Consider the following 26,323-nt stretch of genomic DNA (forward strand, 5'->3'; position numbering starts at 1 on the left):
CACTCTACCCTTTGATATTTTAGATATAAACAAATAATAATAATAAAAACACCTTGTTTTTCACAGGTTGGCGTTTCATCCTTATCTCGTAATAACAGCAACGGCTCTGATGATGGCGGTGAAAAATAATACACAGAGGGCACAGATGAAGCCGCTCAGCACAAGGTTGCTGTTCTCATAAGATATACAGTGGTGGTACTGTAACCACAGGAGCAGAGCTCAGCTCCAGTGTCATCAGATCCCCAGGCTGGAATGTTCTGGTACTACAATTTAGGTTTTCCAGCCATTCCTTTCTAATCCAATGCTCATACAGAGAAGCCTTATTTTCTTTCCATCCATTGTTGCATATTTGTGTGTTTGGTACAGTAGTGCAAGATTAGGAAATTTCGATTTGGAAGAAGAGCCTGGGGGCTGTGGTTTCTGGTTGTGTTCACATCGCACGGAGGTCACTGCGCCATTGATATTTGCTGGAAGTTGTAAGATTCGTCACATGCCAATAATAATATCACATTATCTATCTGCTTCGTGTGTCTGGATATCTTCGGAGCCTCGCTCTATCATGTGTGTTTAATAATGTTATTAACAGTGTGAGATCGAGACCAGGATCTGGGGCTTTAGGGACTTTACCAGGGGAAAAAAATGTCGCATGAATAATGTTCACAGTTTTCCATTTAAATTAAGAGTGAGTAAACAGATAAGCAGCGTATGGTAAAAATGCCCTTTTTTTTCCCCCCAGCAGGCAGACTCCCATCCCATCCCTCCTCCCATCCCATTCTCCTCTGTCTGCTCACTTCTGCCTCACTTCCTGGGCTTACATCACTTATAGAGGACTGCATGAGCTGGTGGTGGTGCGTCAACATCCCTCTGTGCCGTCCTTAGGTGCAGAAGGCAAACTGCTCCCCCTGAGCTCTACACAAGCCATTAGCAGTCTGTACTGAGTACTAGAGGTGAACATGCATGAACAGACCCAAATCATGGCACAGCAAAGCACAAGCACCCTTAAAAAACACTAGATAATATTAACAGTATTTCTGGCTCTTAGGCATCTTTGGTGTTGGGTATTTCCAGGACCTCACTTTCCAAAATAAAAAAGTCTTCTTGAAATCAGACTAGACAGATTGGAAGTACTAACTCTTGGTATTACTTAACATTATCTTCACACAGCTCACATTATGTGGTTCACAGGTTATCATCAGAGACATCATCCAAGCACCTTTCGCATAAGATCTATAGCAAAATAATGTGATAAATGAGCAAATAATTTAGGAAAGAAGGAGAGAAAGTGTGCTTTTTCAGTCTTGGGAGGTATGATGCTTTATGGGTGGTTAGAATATATTTGTGCTCATTATCTGCATCTTGGCTTGGCTTATCTTCAACCCCCAAGTTTTACAGAAATGTATCTCTGTATCATTGTGACCTTCCAAACACATCAATCTGGCTAGGAAATCCAGAGAATTTCTGGCATTGAGGGTTACTGACTCACTCATTGTTCCTGTTCATTGTCAGTTCAGGAATTTCCTCTGGTTTGGTTGGAAGGAAAAAATCCAGCCAATGGCAGTTATTGGTATTTTGCTCTTGTCTAAACCCCAAAATATTTTCTCTTCTCAACAGCATCTTGTTTCTGATTAATCAGGGTCAACTCTTCTTTTCCTCACCTGACCTCTGGCAGTGACCCCAGTGTTCCTTTTAATTTCCTCGATCTATTTGCTACATTCCCAGCCAGGTCTCCGGAGTGTTGAAGATTGAAAATAATTTCCAAACACCTTCAGCTGCATTCTGGTTGTAGTTAAATTTGTCCAAATCAAGACACACTCTGCAGTAATCACTGGGCAGGATCACTGTGAGAGCCAAACCACAGTTTATAATATTAGGGATTATGTCTTTCAAGGGGAAAAAGAAAGTACTGTCACAATTTCTATGGCATTTGCTTTGTCTTACTAATCCAGATCTCTCCCTGTCTTACTCATTGGTATAACGTCCTCCTTAAGAACATGCTCTCCCAGCTCCCTCTGGTCAGCGAATATCAAGAGAAGGGAATGGCTGTGTCGAATTCAGCTCAGGCACAGGGCACTGGATCTGCCCCTGTGTCTCTGGTTCACTCCCTCCAGCATCTTTCCCAAACTGATGATGGCATCTATTTCTGTGATGTCCTTCAGAATGAGGGATGGATCTGGTCTTCTTATTCTTGTTAAGAAAACTAGGCGATGAGAAAAGTTTAAAGACTACAAGGGAATGACTCTCATCTTCGCTTATTAAAGATCATATTTCAGGCGGGATCAGACCCTGTTTGATTAACCATGACTTCTCCTATAAGAATCAGTCCTGATGGATGTCTGTTGTTTCAGTATGGCTGCATCTGGGAGGTATAAACTGCATCAGAGATGGGTTCCTGCTGTGAAGTTCGAAGAGGCTGGCTGGTCTGAGCTTGTGGGGCTGTGCTGAGGACCCCAGGAGTCAGATACTGCTCTGCAGGTTTTCTGTGCAGGGAGGCCCTGATGATGGATTTGGGTTTGAAAATGTAACCATAATATATTTACACCAAAACGTATATAATGGGGTGTGTGTGTTCGTGAAGGAATGCTGGAAGGGGGTTCGTGCAATAAGGCATGATTTATGTCAGCTGCACAGTGGATTTGGCCTTCTTTTATCCCATCTGAAGACCCGTCTGGGATTTTCATCACAGTAGGAAAACAGTGAGGTGAAAAGGCATCCTCACTTTAGGTGATCTAACCCCGATCCAGCTCAGTAGCATCTGTGAGCATGTTACCACAAGCACAGCCACGGTGCCAGGACTTACACAGTTTCCATTTCCCCATAAAGACCAGCTCACATTATCCAGCGGAGATGAACGAAATTTCCATTTGCCATGGTGGGCTCATTAGTTACAGGTAAAAGTTTGTTCTCCTCATTGGCTAAACCCCTTAAGGGCACTTTGGGTCCATTCCTAGTCCCATAAAAGTCCATGGGAGCAGGATTGGGCTCCAGAAGGTATTATTCTTAATTTAAACATTAATAGTTTAACTCTCTGTTGTTAATAATAATAACCCCTTGGAAAATTCAGACTGAAATCTGTTTCCTTGCTGAATTTCTTTTCTCCCATCAGGCATGCAAGCTGGTTTGTTATTGTTGGGTTGCTCTTGAGTGCTTTGGGTTGCACACACTGGTTTGTTATTGTTGGGTTATTCTTCAGCTCTGGGCTGCACACACTAACTAATTTGTTATTGGAGTGTTGCTCTAAGCTGCATACTCCAGTTCATTACTGATGGGTTGTTCACTGTGTGTTGGGCTGCTGTCCTTTTTTTACGATTATTATTGCTGAGGTCTTTTGTGAAACTCCTACCCACATAAACAGAAGAGAAGGAACTGTGGCAAATTTAATGCAATGTTTTGGGATTAATCCATTTTGTTTAACTTTTTAAAAAGAACTAATTAAGACTGTCGGAATTAGGAAACCTGCTACTTGCTTTAATATGGTTTAAAATACCATTTCCTTCCCTACTTTCCTTTCTTCCCACATCCTTCTTTTGAAACATGACTTTTTATAGGTATCCTATCTTCCATCTTAATGCTCCTGTTAGCTTCCCACTGGCTTTTCAGGAAAAACTTCTTTATGGAAGATTTCCTTTCAGGTTCAGTGCAAGAGCAAATACTCATGACCCTTGATATTCATACTTACTTTTTTCTTTAATGTCTTCATTTTAATTCATATGTTGATGATTATCAAGGCAAATGGAAAGAAAAACTACTGGAAAATATTTATTGGATAAGAATCTGACGCATTTATATGATTTAAAACAGCATTAGCCATTACCATCATTACTGAACAACATAATATCAAATAAAATTTTAATTTTCCCTTTTGCACAAGCAGTCCCACTGGTGATCTGGTAATGTTAATTTGGTGAGCTGTTTTACCAGGCCTGAAATAATTATCAGAATATAAATTATGATACAAAGTTTTGAAATTCCCACTGATGGCCTCTTTTTTTTTTTTTTTTTTTTGCCCTATACATTTTTTTGTAACTCCTAGTGCTTTCTTAGATTTAAGAAGAGACTTTGAGCGCAGAAGATATACCGTTGTTTGGGAAAGATGATGGAAAAAAGCTATCGGTAAATAGAACACTTCTTCACAGTGGTAATTATGCACGGTTATACTAATGATCATAATTTAGCAAAGTGGCTCTTGGCTAATTCATGCAGTATTACCTGCAAGACCCACCACATTGTCTCTCTTCCATATACTTAACTAGGTATGTGTGTGTGTGCTTGATCAAATTAACTGACCATAAAACTCAAATGTCAGCAAAAGACATAAGGCTGAAGTTCTCATTGCTGAATCAAGCTGCCTTCTATCAATGTTTGCCACATCTGTTTCAATGAGCATCATCCTGAATTCAGTGAGGACTTGATTCTCCATTCCCAACTCCTCTGGGCAGATCTGCAAGCCAGCCATGGGCTAAACCTTCACTGCAAATGTAAACATGGAAACACCCCTACGTTTGTCCACTGAATCCCAGAAAATAAATATTCACAGTTGAGAAAGGGAAGTGATTATTAGGCTTATTTTAAGGAGAGCCAAGTAAGGCAGAGGTTCTTCCCCCAAAACCTTGGGCAGACCTGGAGGAGAGTAGGACTAGGCGGTAGGTCTCTGCCTCAGGTTGGCTTTTCAGCCCCGGTTGAAAGCCAACTGGAGACTGAAGAAGCGCTTTCACCACCCCTCAGAAGAAAGGTTCTGCTATTGATGCAGAGGCTCTATGGGTTGGAAGACTTGCATCACGTAACAGATTCATTCTGGAAAAGGAAACACATCTTAAACACATATTTCCAAACAGCAACATCCCATAATCCCTGCTGATGATGCCTGCTCCTCAGAATAAAAATAGCAGTATCTTTTGATTTTTCTAACCCAAACATCACTTGCTTCAAGTCTTTATTTTCTTTTCAATAGAGTTCATTTTCCGAGGGCTGTAGGGCACGTCTTGGGCCAGTTGCCTTCAGCAGTGCGCTCCATGCCCAAGTAAATGGAGCACGGGGGCTCGGTGCCAGCTCCTGCCCTCAGATAAACACTCCCAACACTCACTGACTTCTCCACAAGCTGCCGACACGTATCTGAGGGCAGAGCTTGGCCTACAGATTTGTTGTTTTGGTTATTTTGCAATTCCAGCGCAGAAATGAATTTTTTCCTCCCCTTGCACTGCTACAAAACAGTCTGCTGGTAAGTGAAGCCCAGTGGGTTTATCGGTGATGACTTTTAACTACCGGGCTGTGTTGGGATTCTCATGTTTTATGGCTGGGATATAAGATCTCTGATATGAACACCCAAGGATTTATTGGTCCCACAAGAACTCAGGATTTTGCTGGCACTGCAGTTCAGAGAGTCAGGAGAAGTCAAAGGTTATCTTCTGTAGGGTCATATGGGATTTGCCAGTTGACCCCTCCCCCTCTCTACTGATTCATCTGCTAAAATCATTAAAGAGCTCTCCTTTACCCTCAAGAACTGTTAGTGTCTTTTTAGCACTGAGATCGAGTTACTGACCTCTGCATTGCCAATATACCTTGAGGACTGCAAGAGCTCAGGGCTATTTTCAGCGCTAAAAGGAACACAGCGAGGAAAGATGAATAGGTAGGTGCGTTGCCTGAAATGAAGTTTAATGTTTTTCTCGCTTGTTAGAGGAAGGCCTTGCTTGTTTATACATCACTGTCCCAGGGGACTTTTCACTTGAGGAAAGGCTTTGCTCCTGCAGTGCAATGGGAAATAAAAAGAGGGATGAAAATGGGATTTAAAAATGAATTACAAGCACTGAACCTGCCAAAGTGTTCCCTATTTAGAGCAAGTGGGAAGGCAGTATGCTGTTGTTACAGCTCAGAAATGATGGGAAAATCATTCTGTGATTTATCCATACTGCTGGTGGGCCTTATACATGTCTCTGGAGCTTTCTGGCATGTCTGGAAGCAGACAGAAAGATTTGACAAAAGTCAGTAGATGAGCAGCGCTGCTCTTCTCTCCTCCAGGACTCCAATAGGTCTCCATGCACAAACTTAGATGGGTTTATTTCCAGTTCAACTCATTTTGGAAGGACACAAGCACAAAGTTAGCAATGCAAAAACTGCTATACTGCATGACTTGCTTGGGCTTTTCTCACAGTATCAAAGAGCAGCTAGCAGAGGTCATTTAAGGCCTCCTATCATGTCCCTTCCCCTGCCACATCCATCAGTGATCTAATCACCTGTGAAACCCAAAGCAGGGGGCTCTGATGTTATTCCATTACAAAATCAAGATTTATCTGAACATGAGAAGCCTAGCAGAGTTTTATGATATGCACGGCGCCGTTCCCTTCTGTTAACCTATTTGTTACATTTCTGCTCAGGAACTTTTTGTCATTCCTGACACCCCTCCATCTGTTCCTCACCATTCAGTAGCTGGGGGTCTTGTTTCATGGGACAGCAAGGATGAAATCACTTCATCTCAAGAATGGGTTACAGTAATTAAGTTGCTGTTTGAACACTTGGGTTTTAATTTGCTTTTGGGATGGAGTCCCTGGGCTTCCTTTTCTTCCCATTCTCCATAGAATTTGACACTCAGGTAGCTACAATTCCACCAATTATTGACTTTAAAATTTAATATATTTTCTTTTTTTTTTTTTAATTCTAAGAACAGAAATAATCTGTATATCAGATTTTCTTCTTGTAAAACTAAGGCAGGGGACAAATGTTCTCAGGCATAATTATACCCAGATTATCTGATATCAAAATCCAGAGAGTAGATTTCAGTGTGCAGTATAAAGTGAAAAGAAGACAAGGAAAAAGAAATCTCTTTCTTTTCAGCGTCAAGCCATTTGGAACCTATTAGCTGAGCAAAACAGCTCCAAGATGCTATCAATTAATAGTAATTACACTGTTGCAGCAACCAGCTCAGTGACATGACAGACACCTTGCCAAAACTTTTCACAATCTAGTTAAAAAGTTAAACTCTGTTTGCGTTGCATGGAACCCATCAGGAAATTGGAAAATGTTGCACATGCTTCAAATCCTACTATCTCCAGATCCCCAGTGCATGCTGCAAGCCTGAATTGGCCAAATGTGAAGAAGTTCCTTCATGCCCTGCCTTAGATGACAATATCCAGATATGTGAAGAAAGATTTGTGTCCCTAAGCATGTGTGTTTTCCCCTCATCTATCATTCTGCCTAATAAAAGATGTTACCCCTGACTCTAAGCCTTTGTCATGCTAAGTTTTTCTTCTTAGTTCATTGTAACATTGAATTTTCTCTTTTATCAAATCACTGTTAAAAAAAAACACCAACAGATACCTTCAGTCTAGTAGAAAAAAGTTGGTGTTTTTTTAACGGTGATTTGATAAAAGAAAAAATTCAATGTTACAATGAACTGAGAAGAAAAACTTAGCACGACACCTTCAGTCTAGTAGAAAAGAAATGGGTAAAAAAGAAAACTTGCTGAAATGAATGGGTACAGCCACTTGTTCTTGCTTTCTGTTTACGAGGGGCAGCAGGAGCCACGTCAAATAAAACCCTACAACTCAAACAGCACGTTTAGGGTAAGCACTGCTTATTTTATTAGCTGAACTCAGAAAACATAGGTTGAGCTGAGGCAATTATTTCTTCCACCCTGAAATTCTCCAGAATTTGTTCAGCTCCGCCTGGCACTGATGTGCTGAGCATCATCAAGTTTCATTCTCATAGAAGGCTTCATAGAAGTGACAGAGTGCAACCAACCAAACTCCACAACCCATGCCCCACTCTGAGCTTTTGGGGTGGGTCGTTGATTGACAACAGTGTTTGCATTAAACAGTGTTAGATGTATGCATTTTAGATATGGAGCCAAAAGGAAGATTGTCACTTCTCTCTATAGGATATGTGGGTATAAATACAGCAAAACACCTGCTTGAGACCAAGGTGGATGGCCTTCACTCTGTAGGGTTATTTTTTGGCTCCCAGAAATATTCTCCTGACTTCAGAGGGATTATTTGTAACACAACTTGCACCACCTGACTGTGAATGCAAATGCACTGCAAACACTGGTCCTGAGCTAAAACATGAAAAGTTAAACAAAAAGTGCTGATATCTCACTGCTGTTGAATTGAAAATTTTAGTTTTATTGATGCGTCTCTCTGCTGATTTTAAATATCAGTTAAAAAATTGCCATTCTCTGACTGATTTAGACTCAGTCACGCTGAGCAGGAGAGCTAGGAGGCAAGGCTGTTCAGAGAAGTTCAAATAACTAAACTGGCCATGACCTGAACTAAAACTAATAGTTTGTGTTTGTGATGGCTACGAGAATGGCATCTGGCTTACATTTACATAGAAGGCTATTCAATAAAGCCACTGCTTCTAGCAACTGTACAGAAGCAAAGATTAATTATTGAAGCTAATGACATTTCAGCCATTCATGCACCCAAGGGAGAAGTGCAATCCCCTGCCCTCACAACCAATAACAACATCAACAAAATCAACATCAACAAAATCTTGCAGAAAGACCAACAAGGGAGAAACACCAAGTAGTATTATTGTTTCCGATATTCAACCCAGGCATCCTAAACATGGAATTAAATATAATCTTTACCAGCAAACACTTTTTGTTTCTCATCCTCCCAGAGGAGAACCCAGAGTTTAAAATGGGTTTTTAATAGCAACTCTGAGAATCCAGCCTCAATGTCTTCCAGCGTCTTCAGGAGATCATGTTTCACATTTCACTCATTCCTCAGTGCGTTGGCACAGCCTAACACTGGCTTCAGACATTTGCTATTTGAAACAGAAAATCTTGGTGTTTCATTCCTTGACTCACTTCTCCCCATGTTTCTACAGCATCATATAATATTGACAGCCCCTGCCTGTAAAGAAAAGCCAGGTTCTCTCGTTTATTCAGCTGCAGGCTTTAAAAATGTAGAATAGGGGTTTTGTTCATAGGATGGAGCAACTGCCAGTGAACTTTTTCCTTCTTTACATAAAAGTAGGATAGCACAATAAACAATGGTAAGAGAAGTTGGACCCAAGGTATGCGTGCACATATGTAGCATTTAGCTGGCCAGATTTTAGTGCCTGAATTTCAGGGTACAAATCTGCTGCCATTTGTATGAATGATTAATAGTCTTTAATAATATCAAAATTTGTACCTTCATATGTCAAAATCTGCAGTAAAAGATCTGGCCTGATGTATGGCTCACGTTTGGGTGAATCACATACTGAAGCATGCCAGTGACCACAGTTGTGTCTTTTGAGATTTCAGGAATGAAAGCATGTCCACATTTGGGAAAAAAAACAAAAGACGTGAAAGAGGAGATATAGAAAGAAGCTTTTTTCACATCAAATGGAAAAAATTCAATGATAATGACTATCTGGAAATTTCAGGACATCAGCCATCCTCACCTGTGGGACATTATTTCCAGGACCAGAATCCATTGAGATTTTCCAGGTTTATCTTCATGTAAGTCAATTCTGTAAAGAAAATACCTGCAGGACTGTCTCATCTCTCTTTGCATCTACCAATGCAGTTTCCCTCAGGCAACAAAGGTGAAAGTTTACACTGGAAAGGCACATTAGGCAAATATCTACATTCCTATATTTTTTAACATGACATTTCTCAATTGAAGAGGTTAATTCTTATTCCATCATGTCAGTGGGGGAAAAAATGATTCACGCTGTTTCCCTGTGAGCACAGAATTGAAAGCAATGAAGATCTATTGTTTTCTTCCTCACAAGGGCCAGTCCTATCTTCTCCAATTGCTCTGTTTAATCTCCCAGTCCCAGCTGTTGCCATCACCTCCAGGTCCTGGCAGGGCCAGAATTGGATGACCGAGTCACCCGAAGGGACCACCTGTTTGGACAGACCTCAGTAACCCCTGCTCATCAGTAGATGTGACTTTGATGGGCATGTAAGCAGGTTGAACCAGGGAATACCAGCAGCTGTGCTCCCATGGTTAGGCTTAACATCTCCTATCTAAAAGTTTGGAGGAAGGAAGGAGGGTTTATATGGCAGAAAGAAGAGATGATGTAGTGATGCCAGAACTGGAGCAGCACTGGGGCAGCAAGAACAGGAAATAAATCACTGCTTGGCCTTCAGGGGCATTTCAGTGAGTTCCTACAACAACGAAGAGTTGAATTTGTGCAACGTCCTCAAGCTTTGGGGAGTAGGGGCGGGGGGGGGGCATGCTGACTTCATCTCCCAAGTGTCATTATTTATGATTAATGTTGTTTGCCTCTGCTTCTGATCTTCCTTTGGGGAATTTTTGTTCTCCTTTTGGCCATAAGCACAAAAGGGAAAAGGAAAGTGAATTTTGGACCTTTACTGCATCTGTTGTGAAGAACATAGAGAGGAGTTGTACTTCAGCGTGAGCTGTTTGCTTGTTAGACTGTAATAGCTCTGGAGCTGTCATCGGGTGTAGTATTGTGTAAATATATATTCAGGCACTTCTTGTGGAAGTGGCTTTATTTAGCTCCTTCTGGCGACTGCAGGAATGCATCACTTCAGGCATATCCAAGAGTAATCAGTGTAGATTCAGCCCTCAGCTTGCAAGGGATCTGGAGATGCTAAGTGCCTCATCTGGAGGCTGGGATTAAGCCTGAGAGGGAGGTGAAGTTCTGACCCAGAGCACAAAATCCAGGCTTATTGTCTACAGAACAGGTTTTATTTTCAGACATGCTCAGTGTACATAATTAGCAAAACAAGAGGACGATGCACCCTCAAAAACAACCTCTTTACACAGCATGAAGAAACCTGTTTTAAATGAGGCTTCAAAAGAGGGAAAGGTTTCATAGGGCTCTGCAGCTCATTTAAGGGGCAACACACTGAGATATTCCTCTGAGGTCCTGGGGAGCTCCAGGAGGGATGCAATGCAGTGTGATATAGGGAGGAACAATACACTTTTATCTACAAATGAGGAATTTAAATTTGAAGCATGCCATGTCTAATATCATGAGAAAGCAGAAGGAATTTTTCAGATTTCTTTTCAATTAAAAATGTTTTTTTTTCCCCAATAATTTCCAGTCATCCCTTTCCACTCCATTTGGGATTTCTTTTTGTCATAAAATGTTATAATTGCTGAAGAGATTTAGGTTTGGGAAAAAAAAATAATATATATATATATATATAAATAGAATCATAGAAACATTAAGGTTGGAAAAAACCTCTCTGATCTCCTAGTTCAGCCAGTATCACCAGCATTGCCCACTGACCATGTCCCTCAGTGCCACATCTTCATGCTTCTTGAACCTCCCCAGGCACAGTGACCCCAACACTGCCTGGGCAGCCTGTGCCAATGTATTACCATTCTTTCAGAGGCAAACTTGTTCCTAATATCCAATTTGAACCTTCCCTGTTGCGACTTGAAGCCGCTCCCTCTCGTCCTGTTGATATACAGAATAGAATGTTTTGATAAGGAAAAAATAAATTGTCTCTTATTAAGTAAAAAAATATGTTGAGCTGAAAATATTCTTTAAGAATTGATATTTGAATAACTAGATTTATAGTCATTAATAAATATATTCATTTGATGTGTTCCTTTTTTTTATCCAAAGCTTGTTTTGTATTATTTTATTAAACGTAACCATTACAACTTATTTTAAATTTCAGATTGCTCCTTTTCCCTTCTTTTACTGAAAATAGAAGTTAATCCCTCCTTTTCCGATAACAAAAAATAAAGTGTCCCAAATAATTGGGGAAAAAAAATCACAAAACACAAGCTTCTAATGAGCCGAGTCCAAAAAATCTGCCCCTGGTGCACTTCCTTTCTTCAGTCCGATAAGTTGAAATTAAAATGAAATCAAACCAATAATCCAAAGGCAGGGAGCAGCGGCAGGGCTCATAGCCTGCTCTCTGGAGGTCTCTGTCTCAGATATGGATCAGATTTCCTCCTGTTTACATGTAAGAAGGTTGTGAAGATCTGCAATTTCAAGATACATCTGGTTCTCGCATCAAATTAAACAGCAACGAAAGCCCGAGCGCTAGGGCAGATTTTAAAATGTAGGAATGAATGTGTGTTTATACAGTATTTGCATTAATGCTTCCTACGGTTTATTTTGAATGTGAAGAAAGAACATTGCATGGTAGGCAACTTAACCCAAACAATATCGGTTTAAAGTTAGGGGCATGCTCCTCGGAATATTTTCCTAGTGTTTTGAAGTGTCCACTTGAAGAGGGGACGGGGAGGGGGGGGAAGAAAAGGATTGTTCTGTCTTCTGCTCCGTGTTTGGCCTGGCTCAGTAGGGCTATTGCTGCGCTCATCTGGTATGGATTAGGCCTTCTCTCTCACACTCTGTCAACTTGGGTGTTCTGCATGCAGGCTGTTTCTGCAGGGGTCTTGGTTTTGCTTTTTTTAACGGCAGGAAGTGCCCCACTCAGACCACATGTGAAATTGTGTGGGAACAGTGGGGGGGGGATGAAAGAGCCCCATCAAACATACCAAAAGTGTGGGTGGAGAGACAGGCAGCGTAAGCGGAGAGATACCAGCTGAGTGATTTCACCTCCTGGGCCAGCCGGGCTGGGGACACGGGGGGAATTTGCTGCCTTAAAAGTGCTTGTTCCTCAGGACATCCATTTCTAATATTTTATAATATCAGGAGCTGTGAGAAGTGTGAGGGATTACAGCTGCTGTTTAATTTGTTCTAAATTTCCTGCTAGCCTCACCAGACATGTACAGGAAATAGGCAGTAAACGTTTAATAGGTAATACCTAACTGGACAATTAACAGGTGCTGTCACCGAAAATCCAAACCTGCATACGTGTGCGCAACACGATGCTGCCAGCAAGCTGCATCCCAGCATCATGGTACCCAGCCCGGAGAAGACCAAGGTACCTCTCCCACTGAAATTCACCCCCTGCTCCCACATGCCTGCCTCAAGCCAAAAAGATGGTGATGTTCTTCTTTTTAAGCCACTCACCGCAGTGGATTTTGCTCTTTGCATGAATATATTCCATCACACAAACTGGAAAGCCTTCTTGCATCCAGATAACCACAGAACTGTAGGGGTTGGAAGGGACTTCTAGAGATCATTGAGTCTGAACCCCCTTAATCATAGAATCATAATGGCTGGAAGAGATCAATTCGTCCAACCGTCCACCTACCACCACTACTGACCACTAACCATGTGCCTAAGTACCACACCTACCACATCTCATGCACAAACTCCACACATGTCATTCACTACATGGAAAAATCCAACACTCATCGTGTGATAGGAAAGTGTCACCTGTTTTTCCAGGTCTGAATAAACATCTCTCTGTCCTGCCATGCTGCCTCCACCAGGGACCATCAAATGCTTGAGAAAAACATTGAAGTGGGCAAGATGTATTAAATGATCTTTCCTTTCTGGACTTTCTCAGCCTCTGGCAGTTGGCATGTATGGGGTTTCCTGCTCGGGAGTCTGTATCAGGACTTTAATAGTCGATGAATATTTTTTCCCAGTTATAAATTATGGTTTGTTTGTTTGTTTGTTTGTTTTGTTTTTCTTTTTATTCTCCACAAAATGCTGTGGCAATGAGTTCTACAAGTTAATAGCCTGATTAAGGACAAGTGATTACCATTGTTTTAAATCTCACTATTAAACACAACTTTAATTCTATGTTGTTGTTTTGTTTTGTTTTTTTCCTAGCAGAAGGCTATTTCTAATGTACACAATTTATTTCATAACTATATTTTTATAAATCTTTATGTATTTATAATACTGTAGATAACATTATGCTACAATTATTTTGCTGTTATGACAATAATCACAAGGTAAAACATTAGCATATAATCCTTTTTCAACTTTCAACCCCTGTTAATAGTTATAAGCTTGCAATTAAACCCTGTTCAGAATAACTGTATTTCCAACGAAGGTAGAATCAGGTTAATTGAATTGCTGTTATTACCTCCAGAGCAATATTGATTTAATATGTTTGGCCAACATTAAGCAAACCTCTCCTTTGGAATTTGCTTTTATTAAGTTCAAGTCCAATTGAGTTCAAAAGATCCTTCTGTAAAACGTAGCTGTCCCCTAATAGTGCATGACTAATGTCTTACACTTGGCTTTCCTATAAATTGTTCTCTTTACTGAGCAATTTCTGTGTCAATACTCAGACATCCTTATCAGCACTTGATGTTTGTGTAAACCAACTCTTGTTAATGACTACATGGACTAGGGGGGAGAAAAAAAAGTAACATTACACAGACCTCAAGACTCCCGCTCCATCCGAACTTTGAAGTCCAGCTGTTAATAGCAGCGTTGACTACTTACATAAAAATGTGCAGTAAACTGAACTGACATTGTCTGATTTCAAGTGATTGGTTTAAACCATCGCAAATGGCTCGGGCTTCCACCCTCTTTTCATCTCTCATCTCTCCGGCTCAGTGCCATCACTCACGATGATTAACGTCGGTTTGCGATACGAAGGCTATTGTCCTGAGCTGAAAAAAAGTAAACGTTTTTACAGTTGGGAGCAAGAAAAATTTCAAACAAGTTCCCTTTTGCATGAAGAGGGGATCCCCAGCTGCTGTTTATTATCTCTCTGTTTACATCACACATGTGCATGTGGAGGGCAAAGTAGTTCAATAAATTACTTCTCTGCTATCTGTTTGGCCAGTGAGGCTGCCAGGAACAAAAGCAGTTAATGGCTTGTTGAATGCCTCTCAATGTTCCTACAATCGTTTCTAACCAAGTGATTGATCTGAGCTCTCTGCTTTGCTACTCCACTTAAAGACCAGAACCTTTTTTTTTTTTTTTTTTTTTCACATTGCATGCAATAAGATGAAAGTTAACTAAATTATATCTGCTGTTAAAGTGGATTGTATACGTAAGAATGGACTCACATATCTGGGCTATCTGACATTAGGGACTTGAATTCTTGCCCTGGAAAAACCTGTTGCTTCTACAAGAGTTGATAAGGTTACCAGCACCTCAGTCAATAACTTCTCAATTATTCAATCACTCAATAGATTAGCCAATGTTTCCATTTCTGTGTCTATTGTATTGGAAAAATTTCCCTCCATAGGAAGCAAATCATAGAATGTAAATAATAAAAGAAAATGCATTTTTTTCCCCACCATAGCAACTAACAGTACTGGAGTACCAGCACTGTTGGCTATGCAAACCCATAGTCACATGCTTTTGACCATCTTTCCAACCCTGACAGTGGTTGGAAAGCAATGAAATTTTTCATGGTTTAAGTCCATCATGAAATAAATCCAAGTAGTTGCCTACAAGTGGGGAACTGCACACAATTTCTTCAGCAGAACAACTGGTGCAGTAATATCAGTGGGATGATCCATGTTCAAGAGACAATTTTGAGCCGGATAACTCCAGAGCATCCTTTGTGTAACAGCCCAAAGAGCTGAACATACAAATATTTGGATGGGAACTTCTCAAAGAAACAGTACAGAGGTACTGGGATGATGCAGAGGATTTGCATGAAAGAGGGAGAGGCCATGTAAAGTGGCCTCCTTTCTGACTATTGCTGCAGATCCCTGGGGATGAGATGAATTAAATTTGCTGGACATACTGGATTCATTTCAAGATCTGTTACCACAAATTTGCATCCAAGCCCAATGTGTCATCATACAGTAAGCTCATCCAGAAAGTAGGTATAGTATTAGCATTAACAATCTATTCCCTCCCACTTGCTGGCAGCCCAATAAACAGTCAGAAAACCTTCCTGCTGATCTTTCAAAAATTGAGGATGTCTTGGCTGGTATGTATTTATCAGGCAACATTTTAAGAAGGTGTTCCATCCAACTGCAGCTCAGCTGCTGCATCTAAAGCACATCTAAGCCATAATTTGAAGATCACCTTAACGATGTCCAGTGGAGGGATGTCCAATCCCTATCACTCTTTCACAGCAGAGGATGAAGAGTTGGAGGAAGGCAAAACCCAAAAAGAGCTCTCTGTGTGTTTGTATAGGTTTTCAAAAGAGTAGCAGCAGCTAACCTTTGTGACATTCTGAAATACTGCAATACCTTTCTTTGTCATGAGTTTGGAGTCAAGTAGATGTTGCACTACAGTGAAGGTAGATGAAGACTGCATAAGAAATGGAACCAACTAGAAGCTGGAATTTCCCATGGACAGCTTCTTCTGGTGCAGTCTTCCAGACTAGGTTTCTTAACTCAAGAAATTTGAATATTTATGAGCTTCAGAAGCCAAATGAACTCTGGGAGGATCCTCTGACTGAAACCTGACATATTTCAGATTTGCCGGTGACCGCGTTACGCTGAAGCTGAACCAAGTCTGAAGTTACACAGTAGTTGTAGTCAGTCAAATAAAGACACTGACTTTCTTGATTCGTTCTTGGCTAAGAGCAATCTCTTACACATTCCTACCTTTCACCCCTTCTTCATTAAGTGGAAAATCCAAAGTTTCCTTTAATCAGGTTTGAGCTTGGACTGATGTGATATTTACTGATTGAGACGGTGGTTTTCAAACGACGTCAGGAACATCTGGCCTCATGGCTTGGCAGAGAGCCCAGCAAATTGCCAATCTGAGGGCCCAAGTTCACAAACAGCTTTGAGGCTTTCATCCTGTAACGAGAAAGCCCTGAAGGCAACAGAGGTGGTACTGCTCCTCCCTGTTTAATCACGCTGCCTTACTACCTCTATGTTAGAGCCTTCCCATTAATGCCCTGCAGGCGTCCATACAGGCTATGCCATGCTGACGTCTGCGTTCCTGCTGTGACCCAGCACTTTCACCATATCCCATTCCCATGGGTGGTGGAAGCTGTTAGGCAGATGGGATAAAAGAAAGGCAATGCCCCTCCAAGCAGTGACAGCACAACACATCCCTGTGTGTGTCCCAGCAGGATCAACCCCACCATGCTTCCCATATTTCCAGCTGCCACTCATGTCTTGCTGTTCCCTAAGGCTCTCAGCAGGCTGTGCCATGCAGAGGGTTGAAGCCAGGTCCCCAGCCTCCCAGAGCGGCCTGACCAGAAGACCAAGCTGACATTGTGTCAGCAAAGACCGCCTGGAAAGCACAGCAGCAGCAGATGTTCTGCATACGGAACACATTTGCATCCAGTGCAACTCACAGCTACAGACACTTCTTAAAAGCTAATTCTCTAACATTTTACTTGTCTGAGTTGCTTCTATCCTAAAAAGTAGATCCACTGACTCTGACAAACGGATAAGTAAGACTTCAGATGCAACCAAAGATTGGATCTCACTGTCAGGGACCTTAAGTACTGTGACCTGAGCCCATCTGGTTCAGATTGTATCCCCTAATGGCTTGTTGGCTGCAGCATGAAAGTTTAACTCGACCTACATTGATGAAATATGCACTATAGCATAACAAAGAGCAGGCAGTCTCTGAATATATATCACTGCACCTACCTTGTGTAAGGAAACAACGGTGCTTGTTTACATGCAAGTGAAAATCTCTGAAGGTAGAGGATGATGTGACTTTCACCACATGGAAAATGAATGCAGAGAGGGTCATGGTTACATTAAAAGTGTGAGTGGTAAAAAGCAAGTAGGTAATACACAAATAAATACACGGTCCTTTAGGGATTAGCACCCATTGTATCAGAACAGTTAGTGAGGTGGGAGGGAAGAGCAGCCAATGGGGAGAAGATGTTTCCAAAAGTAAATGGTCAGTTGCTGAGAAAACGGTATGTCTGTCCTGACATCTTGTGAGCTCCCAACTCTGCCAGCGCTGCCCAGCTTCCTTGCCTGAGAAATGCAAAGTTTATGGGAAAAATGTCATCTTTGTTTCATGAGATATTTGTATTAGAAGAAGGAAGGTCTTTTCTATATTGTCTCTGACCTTTGGTGGGAGGGGGGGGAGAGGGGAATGTTGTAATCAGGTTTCACAATCACAATTTTCACAGCTGCAGATAATAATTTGATTCAGGTATTTGATTCTTGCACTGAAGCTGAAAACTTGTCTGGAAATAACGAATGCTCTGCTTTCCCACAGGCTGCAGAGAAACCCTCCACCTCCTATCAGCAGCTATCGACCCGGGCACGGACCACGCATGGAAACCCTTTGTGCTGAGCTCTGTAAGAAAGGGAGAAGGAATAAAGATATATGAAAATGCCTACGTCTGACACTCCTTTGTGTCTGACTTTTTTTTTTTTTTTTTTTTTTTTTTTTTTCCTTTCAAAAGCCAGCAAATGAAAAGGAAGAGCTAATAGGAGTTTGGCTCCTTCTCCTCTTCCGGAGACAGAGTGGGGTCTACAGAATTTCCTGCTCCTGTGCAGCTATCTTAGAAAGGCTTAAAAACACAGCCAAGTCCAAGAAAAATCAAAGGGTGATCTCTGAAAAGGAATACAGAATTTCCAGATCCTAGGGTGGGAGTAGCATTGATGTGGCAAATTACATGGTGGTGGAAAAAGGAAGCAGGTTCAGTGTAAGATTTCACGTGGATGCCCTTTAGTGCCTCTACGGTGTAATGGGGAGAAGGGGTGGGGGTGCCTGGATGTGGGAGAGGAAAGATTTGGGCTCCTTATTTCCTCTGTAACAAAACACAATCACTTGCTGCTTCAAATACTGCCTTGCACAGCAATCACATGCAAGTGCATTAGAGGCCATTGCTGGAAGATTAGTGCCTTCAGTGTTGCAGATACAGAGATACATGTCAGCCTGCTCTGATCATATCATGCTGTCAAGGTACTTTGGGTCAAAATTAGACAGCGTGGATCAGAGGAAAATTTTGATTTCCAAACAAAACCACAGCTGCCCATCCTCACTGGAAAACTCAGCCAATATATCCATCACTCATACATTTGTGCATGTGTTTTTGTCTTATTTTCACACCTGAACTAGGTATGTTCAGGTATCAGATGACCCGATCCACATCAATCAGGAAGAAAAAAATATATATGCTGAGCAGAAAGGAATGAAGTAGAAATAAGATCTATGAAGTAGAAATAAGATCTATGAGAGCAAAAATCTGAAGACTGCAGTGTACTCGGGTGGAGATTGTCACAGCAGGACCTAGGCAAAATGTTCTGAAGAAGGCTCTGAGTGCCTGATGGAGCTGTTGGTGTCCATGTTCATTGCAGGGGAGTAGGACAAGACGATCTCTAAGGGTCCCTTCCAACTCAAATGATTCCATGATTCTGTGGAGGTGTTCATTCAGCAAAAGCCTCAAGCAACACCTAACAGTGCCACATCACCTACCACTAATTCTTCTGGTATAATACCAAAGATAAGGGTTGTGGGTATTTTTGCTTATCCCTTTCAGAAAGAAGCTTGGAATAGCATCCCCTCATTTTTAAAGAAATCTTATGGCAGCACCACACGAGTGGGAGTAGATGGGAGGCAGAGGTTTGAGGTGGCCAACGGAGATATACAGAAAAACCTATGACCTCTGAGCAGACAGTTTGCCATTTGTGTCATCGTCTTTCCATGTTTTAAGCATCAGAGATAATCTGGAATGCACTCCTCCTGAGTAAGAGACAGATGGCAGCGAGGAAGTAGATTGGAAGAAAGGAATAATAAATATCCGAAGGTGAGTAAATGTCTGGGCTTTGGGCAGCTGCGCCTGTGGTTTTTCTCAGGGTGCACAAATGTCCCTGCATTTACTGTGCCGAACACTTCTAGTAACTTTTTTACGACGTGCTTCCTGTGCTGTCTGGCAGAGGGTCAGAGATGTTAAGAGCTGGGGGAAATCTGGATTTGAGAGCATTGCGTGATCAGGGTGTGATAAGATGGATTGATGGGCCCGTTTGCTGCAGTGAGGAGATAGCTGGGCAGTCCTATCCATCCTCTGCCAGGAGAGAGTTACAGAATCACACAATCAAAGAACTGCAGGGACCTCAAGAGATCATCGTGTCCAAGCACCCTAATAAAGCAGGTATCCTACGACAGGTTGAGGAACATAGAAGAAGTCTGGAGAACATTATATGCAGTGAAAATGTGGGGAGACTTCTCTGTTGTTACTTTATGGTGTAAGGTTTGCATCACCACAGAGCTGCCACTGTAGGTGGAAGAAGGACAATTGCAGAAAGCAGTGCTATGCAACTGTTTAGGTCAGAAAAATGGGGAAAAAAAAAATATCAGAGCCAAAGTACACTTCATACAGTTGACATAAGAGGCTGAAACGAGATAGGCAGTTTGTAATTACTTACACTGGAATGTGGCCAGGACATCGAGGTTAACATCACAACTTCACAAGGACTTCAGAAGCAGCTGAGTTTCTCTGAGTTGAGAAGATACGCAGGGAACTTCCCTGAAACCTCCTGGCTTGGGCCATCACATGCAAAGCATGTGAGCTTTTGCCTGGGCCAAGGCCAGGGAGGGACACAATGGATAAGAGCAAGATCTGATACATCTTCATTGACATGCCAGAACCAAATAAACAAACAGTGAGGCTGTTGCTCTTCAGCCCAGGGCTTTTGGTCTTCTGCCATGGAGATGTCATTCTTCTCAACAGCGTGCAACTGGTCGGGATAGTTCACCTTCTGAGAGGAAAAACCAAAGGAGGGTAAAGAGTTAAAAAGGCACACAGAGCTGCAGCCTGCAAGCATCCCACACCACCACCAACACAAAAGAGAATTTAAAGAAACTCCGCAGAGCCAAGCAATAGCCATGTTTTTTCTTTAACAAAAAAATGGTTTCCATAACCATAAGGAACATCTCTGTGCATGTGCCATCTGTAACACATGCAAGAAACACAAGCTACTGGGTCTATCCACAGAGCAAATGTATTTTATGGCAGCTCTTAATCTGACCCAAACCAGACCTGGGGGCATTAATTTTTGAGCATTTCTCTCCAGAAAGACCACACCTCAAGTTTTTCTTGGAACTCAGCTACATTAAGATCAATCCTGTTCCTTAGGGGCTAGGAACTCAGGTGTTTCAGTGGCGAATTGAGATGCCAATACTTCACCTTGTTGCCTCAAATTAAGCAGGCTGCAGCTTTGCAAGGGAAACTCACAAAATGCTACAAAAAGCAAAGAAGGTGCATTGACAGTGACATGGGAACAAAGCACTTCTACTAGCCATTAAACTTCAAGGAGAGAGGGTGAGAGAAAAGGAGGCTTTGGCAAAAGACCTTATGCACACGTTCATAGATGTATAGATGAGTTCTGTACCAGTCAAAATAGGAAATACCACCCATTAAAGCTGGATGTTGGAATGACTGAAAAGAGTTGTGAAACGGTGCTGTGGAGCTCTAAGTAGAATGGAAAAACCATCATTCCTAAAGCTAGCCTTTGGAGATTGCTGGGAAAATTGGCTTACCCGCTAATTTTTGCTCAATTCTTGATGTGACTGGTCTTAACCCTGGCAAGGACTCTAATCTACTCACTTAATCTGGCTGCAAAACAACGCCATACTGCAAAGGGCTGAGATGCTGTTTAGGTAATTTAGCTTCACTTTTTCTTTCCCCTGTCACGAGGCGAGCCAGCCCTTTTTGTTCACTTGAATAGCTTCTTCTTCAAAGGGGTTGTGGAAAAGTCTTATTTCTTCCCCCAAGTGACAGATTTTTAAGCAATCGCAATGATATCTTGTCCAACAGAATTACCCTCCACAAATCTGACCCTGACAGAGCTGAGCTAAAGTGTGATTTTTAACCTCAAGCACTAAAACATGTCAGGAAAGTTGTAGTTGTGGCGGAAAGACCTTGAGGTGGCTAAAATTTATGGAGAAGGGACGTTAAAAGTTTTAAATTCCAGATGTTTGAAGATCCAGCCATTTGGTGAACAATCGTGGAATCTGGGGCCATTTCTCGGGTGCAGATTTCGGCCTCAGAAATCTATACAGAATACAATCCAGCTATTTAATTGTCAGTTTGTTTTTAATTTATGCAGATAGTTTATTCACATCCTGAGACATGAGACATTTGCCGTTCCTTAGAATCACTGAAGAAGATGTATCAAGTGTCACAATTTCAAAGGAGTGTCCATGTATTGTTACCAAAGAATCCCATATAAAATGCCACTCTGCTTTTCAAGTTTATTAAGCAAACTTGCAACGTGATGTGTTGCAGAGCTTTTAGAAAATGCATTTTACAGCTAGAGTCGCTTTAACCTCGCTGCTTGATTTAGGCTAACAATGAGGGATAAAGACTGCCATTGAGAGTACATTTGATTTCTGCTTTAATTCTTCCTTCAAATTCTTGCTTAAAGTTGAGTTCCCTTGAGTGTTCGTGTTACGAGGGTCTGTAGCAGCAGAGGCGTGTGTTGCAAAGTGAAATTATTCACCTCTCGTCCTGAACTGTGGGAAAAGGAAATCGGGGAATCTGATAAGATGGGAATGGTTGGGATGTAGATGGGGTGCATTAGCAGACTACAAAGGGAAAAAGAGGCTTAGGTAGACAAAGGGAAAAATAATTGCAGGAATTATATTTTCTTCTTTTAACTTTGGGGAAGCAGAGACACGATTTTGTTCAGCAGCAATCTGATGCAAAATCTCATGGAAGCAAACACAGGGAGTAAAGACAACCAGAATTTCTCAGTTTGCATACTTCTCGCTTTCTCTGTTCTAGCAAAATGGTTTGCCTCTAGGTAATGCATTTATGGGAGAGTCAGTGGTTGCTCTGGCAAAGCCAGATCTGGCTTCATTTTCCAGATTGTGATGAGGTGGGGGTTTCACCTCGCTTCATGTAATGGCAAAAATGCTTTGGAGTGAAAACCATGAAGTCATAGAATTATGAAGTCTGGAAAAATCACTAAGCTCCCCAAGCCAAACTGCAGCCCACCCCACCATGCCCACTGGCCATGTCTCTCAGTGCCATATCTCCATGGTTCTGGAACACCTCCAGGGACAGTGAGTCCCCTATTCCCTGGGCAGCTGTGCCAGAGCCTGATGAGCACTCTTTCAGAGAATAATTTTTTCCTGATATCCAACCACCAATCTTCTGCTACAACAAAGAGACAGGCTAATCCAAAAGCTCCTGTTCTCTAGAATCCTGTTTGAAAATGACTAAGTAGAGGCATGCAAATGAGCATGAACATGACAGCAAGGGGAAAGGATCAGCGTGAAATAGATGACTTAATAATAGGATCCACTGATGGACAAATTGCACCTCTGGACATTTTCCCTCCTTGTGCTCGCAGAAAGATGCTTGGAACCTTGTCAGGGAAAACTGAAAGATGGTTCCCAGTTGAAGCATGGGAATGATTCGTTGTATAGGAAGCACTGAGCCATGGTCCTGGCAGAGACCTCATCTCCTGCTCCCTGACAATGAAAAACCAAATGGATGAAAGGGAGAGGGTTGGGTATGCTTCAAAAGAGACCTGGACTCAGTTTTAAGTTTAAACCTGTTATAGCTTAAATTCCGTACTGATTTCTCTCTGGTCAAGTAGTCCCTTTGAGAGCCAATGGGACCATCTGAAAACACCTGAGTATCACACACAGCCTGGATGTCTGTCTTACAGTCCTCAGAGAGGTAATTTTACCTGGCCCAGCAGTCGTTCCCATGGAATATTGCTCTATAGACAAACAAAGTGGTGCTGGGGGGAGGCTGCTCATCAACCTATGGGTTTTCTACTGCATGTAGTTCTACTCCAGTAACTCACTTACGAATGGCACAAGAGAAGCTGTTATTATTGAGCATTTAATAAATAAGAACTCCTAAAATAACCCACAAGTTTAATATAACATCGTTTCTGTGTGCTGGGTGCACACAGTGCCAACCATGGTTTGATATCATTGCTCCAGAGGGTTCTTGCTGAAGGTCCCAAGCTTTTTAGGCCCTGTTGCTTTAGTACAACAGTTGGGGCTGCTCTGTCCCCACTTTTCCCTTTCCCAACTCATTTCAGCACACTTTGCTCCTTCCCAATCACCCCAACAATAAACATTACACAATTCCCACAGTGGCTACACAGAAATGAGTGGGAAAAAGGAAATGCTGATGGCAGATGGGTGTTCCTGGGGCTGCTGCCATTCCCTTGCTTGGGAGATACTCACACTCCAGAGCTAGAATGTCTGCTGTTAGCCCTCATACAACACAAATACCAAATGAAGACTGTAAATTTAAAGAATGGGCTTGTGGAATGACCTCAAGTGGTGTGTGGGCTGGAGAGAAAATGTGCCCTATAAATTTCAGGGGAAATGAAAGCGTCTCCTTTTTGCTGAAGTCCTTTGCTGGGTTTTGAGGCACATTCTTTAGCTTTCAGCTGGACAGTTGGGGCTAGCACAGATGCCATCTTCCAGTGACAGCATTTTCCTTTGGAGAGGCAATCCAAAGAAAGAAATAGATTTTCTTAAAATTTCCCCAAAGGAGTTTCCTCCCAAACAATCTCTCACTAAAAAATATTTTTCAAAATAAAATAATGCAGTAGAATATTTTACATCCCTTTTAGATGTAGGCATCCTGGCTTCTTTTTTGCATCACTTCTTCCTGTACACCCTGTAGGTGTGGAACCACTGATGTGTTTAATAGATTTCTGCCTTACCAAGACCAGTAAAACTTCCTGCCCCAAACAAACTCTTAGCCAGCTTCTCCTCTTGTTCGCTTCTTGTCTTTATACCTACTACAGTAATTCTGTGTATTCAATAAGAGTAATAGAAGATCTGTTATCAGTAAAACAAGAAAAAATAATGTTATTTGTCCTGCATTATCCTAAAATTAGAGTCTTTTGATCCTTTTGGTGTTTTTTTTCTGCTGCTAAGGAAAATAGGATACATAGGAAGAGCTGGTACTTGCAGTAACAAATCCACACACTGTAGCCCTATAATTCACTTCTTCATGTTCAGAGTAAAGGTAGTCTGGCACAACTCTGAGTCATACATGGTCTAAAATAATGGGAGAGGCTCTGTCTGTATTATAATATATGTGATTGGCATGATTGATTTGACATCAGCAAAAAAAACCTGTATTCAATTCTGATTTTATTCTTGTGATTCGAACTGTCAAATTTCTCATCCCTTAAGGATTAGGCTCATAATTTTGTGCCTGGAAAAAATAGGGTCACATTAAGGCTGACAAAACTACTCAGATGTAATTTTTCCCTTTCCTTGTTCTCATGAGCACAATACCAAACCGGTTAGGTTCAGAAGAAGAGGGAGATTGAATTAAATTGGTCTTTTGTCAAAGCCAATTTTGAGCTTGCAGTCAGATCTGAAGCCCCAAGAAATCACAAGTTTTGAGCATCATGCAATGATATGTGTACCCCATTGGAAAGATCAACAATTTAATGCAGGGCTGCAGAACTTGAACATTTGCCTGCCATGCAGCACAGTGAAACACCCAACTCCTTCTGTTGAGATCAGTCTGAACTGTCAAACTCATCCATGATTTAAATCCCTTCCAGCCTCACCCATTTTGGATGAGCTGCCTTTGATCAACGGGAGTAAGTAATCCCTGGTGTGTCAGCATTACAATTAACCCACTGTGTCCAATTGACGCAAATCTATCACGGCACTGCTTAAGGAACTTCAATTCAAGCTATTCTGACTCTCTTCTTAAAGCCTTAATGTAATTATGCAGTCAAGGATAAATGTAGAGAAATGGAGATATTCCATACTGTAGCATTTGCTGTGCTTTATATTCCTGAAATAAGTGATTATTTATTTACAACTACCTTATTGTTGAGGCACATTGGCCAAAATCAGTACAGAACCCAGCTAAACGGTGGGGAACAAGATTTATTCAATGCCCTGCAGATGATAGATGTTTCCTTCCAAGGTATATTATTTATTTGCCCAGTGCTGCTGGCACGCACAGGTTTCTGACTTGTGCAAGTCAATTTGAAAAGCGTGGTTTGCAAGAATATGAAAGAAAGCAGCACGGCTCACTGAATACACACGTCCAAGAGTGGAAGGTTTACCTACAGCTTTTAAAATGCTCTTTGTGTCTTCGGCACAGGAGGTTGAATGAAATCATTTATATCAGCCTCCATATCTGGCTGACTCCACTGATCTCCATAATCAAACGCAAGAGCTTTGGAGGGGAAAAGGGGAAAGGGGTGGAGGGAAGCGTGTATAATTAAAACCTTGTTCTAATCCTGCTTTGATGCTTTTGCCAGGACAGGTTGGACTAGTCAAAAGCCCCAAACATTTTAGGTTGAGTTTTTTTGTTGTTGTTTTTTGGTTGTTGCTTTTTTTTTTTTTTTTCCTTTTTAATTCTGTCAGTGGCTGCAAAGCAGCAAAGTGGTTATTAGCCTTATAAGGTATCAAGGTAAATATTTCAGATCCCCAGTGAATTTCAGTCTCTCCCGACTCAGTTTATTTGTTCTTGTCAGTGGACAGTGAAGTTTTGTTTGTTGAAACCAGTTGGGGCAGAGAGTGACAGCACTAAGGTACTGTGATTTATTTTCCACCAGCTTGCCACTTCCCCCATGCATTCTCCTCAGGCTGCCCAGGCTGGGGACATCACAACCACAGCTGCTAATGTCTTCTAGGATGGGGGTGCAGGACGTTGATCTCTAGTGGCACATCTGGTGTGGCAGCTGGAAAG

Source organism: Meleagris gallopavo, chromosome 13 (assembly GCF_905368555.1).
Source record: "Meleagris gallopavo chromosome 13, MGAL_WU_HG_1.1, whole genome shotgun sequence".
Classification (NCBI taxonomy): domain Eukaryota; kingdom Metazoa; phylum Chordata; class Aves; order Galliformes; family Phasianidae; genus Meleagris; species Meleagris gallopavo.